This window comes from Corvus brachyrhynchos, unplaced genomic scaffold, assembly GCF_000691975.1.
Source record: "Corvus brachyrhynchos isolate BGI_N302 unplaced genomic scaffold, ASM69197v1 scaffold56, whole genome shotgun sequence".
NCBI lineage: Eukaryota > Metazoa > Chordata > Aves > Passeriformes > Corvidae > Corvus > Corvus brachyrhynchos.
Window position 1 is genome coordinate 3,313,599 of NW_008238664.1, and position 10,900 is coordinate 3,324,498.

General features: G+C 46.2%; 1 long non-coding RNA gene across 1 annotated transcript; it reads left to right on the plus strand.

The window, feature by feature from the left end:
- The first annotated feature begins 6,589 nt into the window (after positions 1-6,589).
- LOC108447524 lies at positions 6,590-9,036 on the plus strand. The gene is made up of 2 exons (XR_001863126.1): positions 6,590-6,664; positions 6,942-9,036. It is a non-coding gene; the product is annotated as an uncharacterized LOC108447524 (long non-coding RNA).
- Positions 9,037-10,900: the final 1,864 nt, after the last annotated feature.

The following is a 10,900-nucleotide window of genomic DNA, read 5'->3' on the forward strand; positions in this document are numbered from 1 at the left end:
CAATTAATCTCTCCTTACAACTGTTAATTTTAAACCTCAGTCCTTCACCTTTCTTATCTGTCAGCGGAAGCAGTGCGGATCCTTAAGGCTAAGAGCAGCCTCCACAGCCTGTCCCATCTGTGTCCCCCTGCTCCCCCCAGTCTGTGAAGGCAGCTGGATAGGGTACAGCCAGATATAGCTGGCATGGGGAAAGGGAAGGGGAAAAAGGCAGAAGATGCTACAAGCAGATGCCATAGGAGAGGAGGAGATGGCTGCCCAGGTAGCCCACTCTGAGTTAGATGCCTAAGCAATTCATTGGGAGAATTAGGGTTTGCAACTGGTTTCCTTGTAGACTAAGTGCCTAAACTAGCCAATGCACATCTGAAAAGAGAGTTATGGCTACATTCCATCTTTCCCAGGTGCTTTGCTGACTGAGTCGCGGGGTAAATACTGCAAAAGATCAAGGTGCTTGAATACCGTTGCAAGAAGCAGACGGGGACTGACTGTCTTTTAAAGCATGTACATAACCATGACTTATTTCTGTTCTGAAAGCAACTTATGTTCTTCCCATATGGGTGTTTTTGAATGCAGCCCCAAAATAACAACCTCCATTTGGTTGGGAGTAAGAGTACAGAAGAATGAGCAAAGCTGTAAACAGCCAAATTCTCCAGGGAAATAAGTAGCAGTTAGGAGTTCCTAATCAAAGGCTATTTCATGTCTTTATAGGCATTACTAAATTCCTAAAGGAGCAAGTTACTTGGAAACTCCCCATCTAAGAAATTTGCTCCAGAAGGTCTTGGGTGGAAGTTACATGTCACCTCACCATCGAGTCTCGGATCCCGGGGGAGCACTGATCAGCAGTTGCTGAGGACATCATCTCAAAACCAGTTCCCGTAGATTTGGAAGGTGTGTGAAACTCCTGTGGTTGCTGGGCAGAGTGCCCAGGGATTACTCCAAGGCTCACACCAGACAGTCAGCACTCTGGGCCAGAGAAATAGCCAGAAAAGCTCCCTTGGCAGAAGATGTAAGCAGTCAGTGCCTGGGGGCACAATACTGAACGGCTGTATAGTGCTGAGGAAGCCAAGTCTGGTGAGGACTCCACCATTCTGCCTGAAGGGTGAAGCTAAATGTCCACAGAAGAACACACAGCTTTTGCCTCAGTAGCAGCTGGTTTACCTGTTCCAGCAGAGGCTAGGAGCAAGCTAACATACGTGTAGTGTGGATGTTCCCATGACCATGCTCTGCAATGAGAGAGCTGACCCAGAATCAGAGCAGCCCTGTCCCACTGTTGGGGTGTAGGACAGATGGAGTTCATGGCCAAAGCAGCAGACTATTCCCCTACCCAAGTATCAGAGTCTCTTGAACTGCCTCTTAATATGAAAAACTGATTTTTCTCCCACTGCCTCTGATGCTGCTGTCAGGGAGGGGTCTCAGTCTGTTCCCAGCGCACGATGGTTATTAGCACTTAGGCTGGTGCAGACTCGCTGGGGGAGCATCATTCCACCACTTAGGTGGTAACTCCAGCACAGTGTTGCCCCAGCCCATGATTTCCCTGCTCTTCTGCCAGGTAGGCTGTGTGGTAAAGCACCTTCTGCACAAAGGTGACATGCTACATGGCTTTTGGGAGATGTCAAGGCCCATCTTCCCCCACACACACGCACAATTTTCTGAACGACGCCAGTACTGAACAGAGATGTTCCATCCGCCAGCCTCTCGTATTTGTTTTCAACTGTCAAAAACCAAATCCGAGTCTGAAGGCTTGCAGGAAAATCCTGGAGTCCAGATCCAGGCTTTAAATAGAAGGAGTAGAAGTCACAATGTTAATTCATATTAACATGTATAGTTTTTTACATGTTGAAAACATTTTAAGAAAGCCAGAATTATCAGCTATATAGTAGATTTTTACTGTATCTTTAATAGTTAACTCCACATCCATGTTCGTGTTCAGACTGGCTAATATGTTTTGCAGCCATATGGAGGTGCCATATTTTGGACCTGGTGTAAAAAACATGGAATCAGTAAAATGCCATATTCCAGTTAAAAAGAAAAGTCTTGAAAGAATAGTCCGATCTACCAGTAATGAATACAAACAGGAGGATTTGCACCAAGCTACCTTTATCAGTAAGGAAGAGATGGAAACTGGAGACAACTGGCTGATCCCCACATCCCTTTTAGGACTGGGCTCTTTGTGGCAGGTTTGAATCATCTCTAAATTCTCCCTGAGCAAGTGGAAAAGGCATTCTCCAAAACTGACTCCAACTGGTGTATTCAGTGGTTCCAGGCACCCTTGATATGTCTCTTCCCACACATTTTTTGCTTAAAACCTTCCTTTGGAAGAATAGGGAAGTGTATTTTTTCTGGATTGCTAAGTGTACTGACACACAGACCATTCACGAGCCAGACTCTGACAGTTGTGCCAGGCTGTCATTCAATGCTTAGGCTATGGGTATGGTTTATCCCAATGGAAACTACAGCAGTCTTTCACCACTGAGCAGTAATTACCCATAATGTGCTGAGATGCTTTGCAGTTACAGATGGGGGCAGAACTGGCTTCTAGAAGTAAACTGTCTGTAAGTCCTGCATCCTCACTCTAGAAGTAAATAGACAACCTCTCAGTCTCTTGTGGTTAAGGTCTGGTGTAAACTGTGACTTACAAGATTGAATATCTTTTCTAGAGTGGATTTACAGGCTCTGATTTTACCCTCTTCTTTTAACTCAGATGGGGATTTGCAGCTGTGTAAACGAAATGAGAATTGAATCTATATCTGTGCCAAGAATATGTGCTAAATATACAAATAGGCTGCAATGAATATGATTTAATCCTCAAAGCAGACACATTTTGAAGGATTTGATTTCCTTTCCCTTCTAAAAGTCAAGCTCTTGCTGTGAGCCTGTATCTACAGAAAAATACTGTTTGCAGGGAAGAACCCCTGGTTCTTTCTTTGGCTTAGGGAATACCATGACCCAGAACAGCTCTGGCAACCTCTGTCTCAAGACCCTTATAAAGAATGGGGAAATCTGGGTGGGATGAGAGGAGGAAATCCCTTCAGTGGGCAACAGAGTATGAAGGGATGCTGCCATTTTGGAAGAAGACTCCTAATCAAAAGCTTTGCAAGCTGGTATTTCTCAGATGAATCACACAGAGAGAGGCTTAGGACAAGGTGTCTCTTGTTCAGCCTGCATTAGCTCTGTGACAAGGACGCTGTTTCTCTGCACTGTGGCATTTTGCTTTCAAGAAGCCAGAGAGGCCACAGCTCGTTCATCCATGTGCTGGTGGCCTTTCCAGAGTCACGTCAAAGCTGGGCTTGGGGCCATTCTGGCAGCATTGTTGGCTTTGGTTAAATCTGCCTGCTTATTAAGGTAATGTGCCCTTAACTCCCAGTGTGCTGAGAGTTTCCTGTGAGTGTGCAGACAGGTGTGTGTGTGTAGGTGTAGTGCAGCAAGACTGTTAGGAGAGAAGCAGGATATGTTATATCCATATGGAGCAGGGAAGGTTATATCCGTGTGCAGCAGTAACTCAGACTGGGAAGGTGGGATGAGCAGGCAGATGAGGGCACTCCTACTAAAGCAAATAGGGGCCCCAGCCCATCCAGGTCATTCAGGGGAGTTTCTGCCATGCCTGTGTTTGCACAGGGACAGTTTCACATCAGGTGTACGGTTTAATGTGAGGGATCTACCTTCCCTGCCAGTAGGCTAGGCACTCAATTGCTGAGCTGGGAGGACTGAGATGCAAAGCTGTGGGGAAGCAGTCATTTATCACGAGCTGCCCAGACTCGGGCGTGAGCAGTGGGTCCAGCTGCAGACAGCAAATCTCTATTGCTTAAAGAGAAAAAAGGAAGCAAGAAAAGAGGTTAATGCTGCTTACCCTTGATAAAGCTTTTAGCTGCAAAATGTCACATTCTTCAAAACCCAATCAGCCAGTCATGCCTTAGGCTTTAGCAGCTGTAACTCTAATTGGACTAAGAAAATTAGTTGATCTGCAGCATGAAAACACAAAACAGAGCAAAAACCCCCCACAAAATGCATGCTAATTGAGTTAACATGGTGAGAGGGTCTGCTTGACATGAGTGGTGACTTCACTGCAGAGTGGCCTTTACAGCTCCCTCCAGAAGACAAAGCCCACCCTGAACTCTGCCTCCAAAGTGCCTGAGTTCCTAAGATGCAGCAACCACACCAAGTTGCCCCATAAAGAAATGCCGTTTTAATTGCTGGTATCAGTCAGCCTTGGAGCAGTGGAACAACCAGCTCATCGCATCACTGCTGCTGGAAGAGCAGGAGTCCAGCCTTGTGGAGGGGCTCGAATGTTGACTGACAGCTTCCCACATTCATTGTGCTGTTGTCTCCTTCCCACGGAGAAGGGCATGCTCTCCTTTGTCCAAATCTGCAATCACCTTTCCGTTCCCTGCAATATTAATCCAGTGGCACCACCAAGAATAGGTCCAGGCCTCAGGGCAGGGAGGGAGCTGCCCAGGGTCAGATTGTGGAAGCAAAGAAAATTATTCCAGGAGACAGTCAGATGGACAGCTTCCCATTTTAAGCTGTGCATTCCATGTTTTTTATCTGCACTGCCTCCAAGCAAGTCTTCTTAATGACAGACTAGACCTGGATTTCTGATTGTGAGAGTCCCCTGCCCCGCTGTGTCCAAAGGTTGAAATGTGCTGCAGCCTGCCCTGGAGGACTCCTGGGACTCTTGTCCATGAAAGGCAAGGCTGTGCATCTGCTTGGGTTATTTAGGGGCAAGAAAGGCTGGTGTTTATCGTGATGGTAACTCCTTGCCAGAAGAGGACTGCTCACTTCAGGGCACCTCCCAGAGTCTGAATCTGTCAAGCTTTATACAAGCAACAAAAAGCAAAGTGGCTTTCACCGATCTTCCTGGAGATTAGTCCAAAACCAGATGGATCCCAGCACTGAGAGACTGTCATGGCATTGGACAGAATGTCTGCTCCACAAACCAGCCAAACAGTTCTCTCTTTTCCTTGATGTCTGCATCCTTGGGACTTCTGTGGACTAGGGTTATATCCTCTTATTTATCTCCCTGTTTTAGGCATTTCCCTTATGCAAAGGCCTTACTGCCTATGGAGGGATGGATCTACAGCTGCTATGTCTTCCAAAGGGTGATTTCCACCAGGCCAAGAAATTGTTAAAGCAGTTGCAGATTTTTGACATGGTCCTGTATGTTTAACAAGGAGGTATGGAATCCTTCTTCTGTGCAGCTTCTTTCCTCTTGGGTCCTAAAATCTTTTAAAGAGCATACAGCACAGCAGCCTTTCTCCAGGCTCTCTTCAGGGCCATTCTTCCATGCATTTCCTTTTTCAAAGTTGCTGTCTGCTTTTCACGGGAGCAGTAATAGGTAAAAGTCTTTCATCTGCCTTCAATTTGGGCAGAAAAACCTATTTATATTTGAGGTAGCAGATGCTCTTATTTTAGTTACTCATTTCACAAAGCAGCTATTTTATAGGAAAGGCTTTATGAGTGTCTCTTCATGGGTATCTCATACACGAAGTTTCATAATTCCTGGATTTGCAGAGGCATCATTGTATCAACCTGAGCAAACTCAAGAGACCAGAGGAAAGAAGTGTGCCAGGGTCCATGGGATAGTGTCACAGTCATCCCCACTTTCAAAGAAGAGTAATCCCAGCAAGATTTAGAGTCCTCAGCTCTTGAGTCATCAGGAATGTGATGGTCAGGTCACATTTCCAGCAGTTTGGGTTTGTCCCTGCTCTAAATGGGGCAAAATAGGTATGTAAAAAATAAGTTTCTTCCTTTACAGATTCCTGTGGTGGATTCTGGTAGGGTGTGACTTAGAGGAGAGGGAGATGTAACCCTCTGGGAGATGGAGGGATCTGAGCTGGACTCTAAGCAATGAATTTCCCCAGTATCTTTCTGGTAAGGGCCCACACTCAAGATAACTGTTCCATAAGATTGCTGGCCACAGTCACCTAAGTAGTGTTTCCTTCCAAGGCTGTGGCAGAAAGCAATGCAGACCAAACTGCTTGTGTTTAGTTTTCTGGCTGACATTCATGACCTGTGGAGCCAAGACCAATTTGCTGCCTGTGATTCCTCTCATGTCTCTTTAGACACTGTTGCTTTATGTTTCTCCCTTCCAGGGAGCATCTGTGCTTTTTGCTGTTTCCAAAAGTTAGCATTTGACACAACTTTCTCTTACTGTCTTGTCTACATATCCCTTCTCTCTTTAGACTTGTTGATGCAACCATGCTTGGTGCTTTTGAACCTGGACTAGTGTGCAAATCTCGGGGCTAGTTGTGACTACAGGCTAGGCTTCAAAAATTAAGTGCTTTGTTGGAGTCCTGTCTGAGAACTGGAGAAGAATCAAATGTGTCCACTATGCAGCCATCCATCTCCCTGGAGTTTATTATAATTATTATATAATATATATATAATTATATATAATTATATATATAATATAATATTACCCATCTGTTCTTTTGCTTTCTTACAAGAAAGGATTGTGGGGTTACAGAGGTACAAATTAGCACATCTGGTTGAGACTGTGTTTAAAAATATTTGCTGTCCATCTGTTTGGAGAGAAAAATCCATTTCTGTTAACATGGTTGTTTTCCTTCTGACACTTGCTGTCTGCAGTACCCAACTTGGAACAACACACGTTGGAAGAAGGGAAGACCTTTACAGCAAGTGGACCAGTGCCTAACTTTGCATGGGACTGGTAAGAGTCAATACTAGAGAGTGAGAAGGAGGTTTTGGGTGCAGGAAGGTGGCAGAGGAAGGGGAAGTATTTGTAATGTTCCCCCTTCCCACCCCCAAATGCCACTGGAGACAAAGCCTGCAATGGTACGATGCCACGCTTGTGGTGCACTATCTAACAGGGCTCTTTTAAGTGCGTGCTCACTTGGATCTTGCTGCCCAAAGAGGGACTACAGAGGGAGGTTTTGCAGAGAATAAGCACTGCATTCACCACAGATTGGTATCTGTTTGTCTTACAGAGCTCCTTAAAGGTCTGATGGCAAGAGTGCCAGCCATTCCCCACAACCACTGACTTCAACTCCATCACGCTTGGACACTGTATCCATGATCCTCTTTTACTCTCCCTGACAATGGCAGACAACAGAAAGCAGCAGAGATGTGAAGGAATCTGGCTGTCTTCTCATCTGAGGGCAGCTTTGGTCATCAGGCCAAATCCAAGAAAATGGCTGGCATGGAGTGCTGATAAATCCCTTTGTGAGCAGAAAGACTGAGGGGGTAGCATCTAGACAGGAGAACAATGAGCAGCTCTGCGCTGTCCCTCTGCCACCCCCGGCAAGGCACCCCCTCCAAGAGCCACTCAACCCATTTTAAATGTATTGCCTGTCAAATTCCTTCAACAGCAAGGAAGCACTGTGAAAGGCACTCACCGTGTCTCCCACAACTCCCTTGAACTCCTGGGATTTGACTTCCTAACTGTGTCTGTATGCTGGGTTAGTCTTGCTGCTATGGCAAGGAGGAAATGCAAAGCAGCCATGGCTACAGAGACACTGGAGAGAAACAGCAGGCAGCAAATCGTGCTTGGCTGTGCAGTCCATGTGTGCTTGGCCTCCACTTTGCACTGGACTCTGTCACAGCCTCAAAAGGCAATGGTGTCCCTACATAACTCTGGCCTGTTGTGTCACACTGTCTCTTGGGACAGACAGTGGTCGGTGAGGATGGGGGATGCTGTCTGTGTGGTAGCAAGTGACAGTCTGAGTGAAGCTGAGGGACATTTCCATTACCACACACAGATACAGGTGATATTCCAGGACCTCTCTGCACTGCAACTGTGGGACAGTTAGGGAATGCAAAACCTTTAGCTTAAGGAAGAGTTTAAAACTGCTCTGTAACATTTTTCTTGGCTATTTAGGACTTTGTGTGATCTCATTGTAGTTGGGTCTGGCACGCTGCAGCCTTAGGTCTGCATATCTTCCTTCAGCAATAACCAGAGGGGAGGTGACAGTACCTGCCATGTCATTCTTAGGGCTACCTGCAATTTTCATCTTTGTTTAGTAGCCTGGGGTTGATCAAAAAGGAAGCCTGAAGGAAGCTTACAGACCCAAGCCACCAAATGTGAGGACCTTTCAGTGCAGGCTGGCTTGCATGTAAGTGTTAGTTTGCCCAGTTGCTGGTGAACAGACCATAACCTTCTTCCTTAGTGTGAGCCCAGTGGATCTGTGCTTGCTCTGGGCAGGCTCTAGCAGGAGCAGTGTTCCCCTCTAGATGTGTTGGCACAAGGTTTGAATGTTCCTTTCTCCCTTCCCTTTGCAGACCCATTTTCATGATGCTCATGTGCCACAAACAGGATAGCTGTGAGACAGGAGTTGGGACAGAGGTCTGGAAAGGCTGTTAAAGGCACCTTGTGTAGCTGTTTCCTTTCCATAAGTACATCCATCTTCAGAATAGCTGGGATGAGCTTGCCAGCTATCACCTTCCTCTGCTTTCTCCTGTCCAGAGCATGAGGAAAAATTGAAGTACCCCAAAGTGCATGGGCTGGCTTTGGTTCATCAAGTCGTATAAAAAATTCCCTGAAGCTCAGTGTCAGGGGTGCCGGAAAACTGCACCCTGGGTAGAGATAATTTCCATACAGAAAAAAGCCATCCAGCCACAGAGCAGTAAAGAACTGTCTGAGCTCCTCACCACCTTTGATGATCCTAAAGAGGCTTGGCCAGGTTCACTGGGAAACACATCGGGGCATGTTTGGCAGGCCAAGGCACAGAGGGATACTAACCTGGGCAGCCAAGGCTTTTTGCTTCTTCATAGTGGCTGTTCAGGAAGTCCTAGCACCTCTGACTAGGTGCTAATGGGACACTGAAGGTGTTTGTAGCAATGTCAATGCTGGCTTGCCAAGCATCTTGAAGCATGAGTCACCTCTTCCTGAATCATGAGACTGGCCTACAAGTTATTAATATTTATTTTCTGCCTGAAAATAGGAATGACCTGCATTTAGTTCCAAACCTTTGGATCTGTAGGATTAATTCCAATGATGCTTACAGAATTTTCTCTGCATTCATGAAAACTTTGTTTTGTTGTCTTTGTGTTGCTTTCCCTGCCTTAAAATAAAAACAAAACTGAGGAGTTTTTTCTTCTCATCACACAGATCCAAATCCTGAAGGACTCATCAGCTGTTAGGAGATTCACTGTAAAACCACAAGGATTTGCAGTGGTTATTGAGCAGCCATATGCTCAGCTCAGTGCAGTGCCCTTTTGCGCTTCTGACCAAGCTGCCTATCTGCCCACTTTAAAGCTCTCCCTGCTGGCAAGAGTTTACATTAGCTCAGCTACAGAGAGGACATCAGATTTATTCCCTAGCTGCCCTTTTCAGTATTCACAAATAAAATTTGTCCAGCATGATAGATGCAGTTGCTAGTGGTGTCTAAAAAACTCACAACTGAGGCTGCAATAAGCCAAGATGGAAGCAGATCTCCAATCAACCTCATGAACTACTCTATGCTGGAAAAGTATCTCGGGGATACATTCTGCTAACAAAACCCCTGGCTTTTCTTCACCTTTTCCTTTGCTTAAAGGGGGAGGACAGAAGAGCTGCTTAGCTGTTCACCTGAAAACACTTAGTACCTAAAACCTCCACGCTTTGTATTGGCAGTGAGAGCAAAAAGCTGTCATACACCATCTTCTCCTTGGAGGTGCAGGATTGCATCTCTGTGGTGCAGACCTGGAGCACGTGGTTTGGTAAGGCTGAGTCTGTAAGGGCTAAAGCACAGCAGTCAGTGGGTCATCCATCCTATTTTTAGTCATGCACTCTGCACCTGCAGCACCCTTGGTTGGCTGCTGGTGGTGAGTAAAACCCGGAAAGCCAGTAACCTTTCTCAGGTCATGCTCTCATGGGTGATGGATGGGGTGATGAGCACTTTGCAGGCTCCTGCTGTTGCCCAAAAGCTTGTAAAGCCTCCAGAAGGAAAAGCAGGGCAAGGGGGAGGCTTTGCAGGAAGCTCAAAGTTCTGGCAGATCGTTTATTTCTGCTTATTTGCCAAGGATGTGAAGCAATTGTTGATGCGAGAGAAGGGAAGTGCCCTTTCCCACCTTCTCAACCTGTTCGTGGTTGCATAAGCCTCAAAGCGCAGAGCCTGAGGTTGCTATGCCAACTTGCATAGTTCCTCCCATCCACCTCCCCATTTGAACAATGCCGTGGGCCTGAAGGAGCAGGAGTCCATCCTGAAACATAACAAACGATCGACCTGCAGCAGAGGTTCTGCTCCATCAGTGGAGCAGACTGAAGGACTCTGCGAGCTGTGTGTACCCACAGCCCTTGTGCCACCGATGGGAGACTACACCAGAGCAAGTGGTTTGCAGCACTTCTGCTTCCATGTCCCAAGGGCTTTACCTTTGCTGCTGAATTTAGTTTCAAGTCCTCATTGACAGCGCTGAGTCTGTGCTGTTACCCATCAAAGGAATCACAAGTTCAGCATGAGTCTGTGTGCCTGCTTTCCCTTCTGTAGCATTAAAATAAAGTGCCTTTCAAAGGCACTGGGAGGGAGGAATCACTATTTCCAGGCACTTACGTAAACGGTCCTCAAGTGCAAAAGCGGAAAAACTTGAACTCCTTAGGCTCTTCCCCTGACCCCTCCCTTAAGAAGGACACTATATGGACCTAGGTTGTATGGTAAAAGGGTCAAATCCTTGAGCAAGAACAAAAAACCAGTGTGATTTAGGTCTATACTGCATGGAAGAGGCTGGCAGATGAAGCAGCTCCCTGGTTTTGCATTTTATCTTAATTAGCAGTGATTTCCAGCACAAATTCTTATGGTTAGCCCCTTTCCCATCTTTGTTTGACCTCCCACATAAACCACAAACCCTTTTCTCTACACTCCAGCAATACCAGGAATGGAAATCCTGACGAGTTAGTTTGCCAGTAATTAAATTTGTCCCTTCTGTTCCTTTCACAGATGTGGTTGCCCTCTGATTCGAAGCAAAGTGCAGG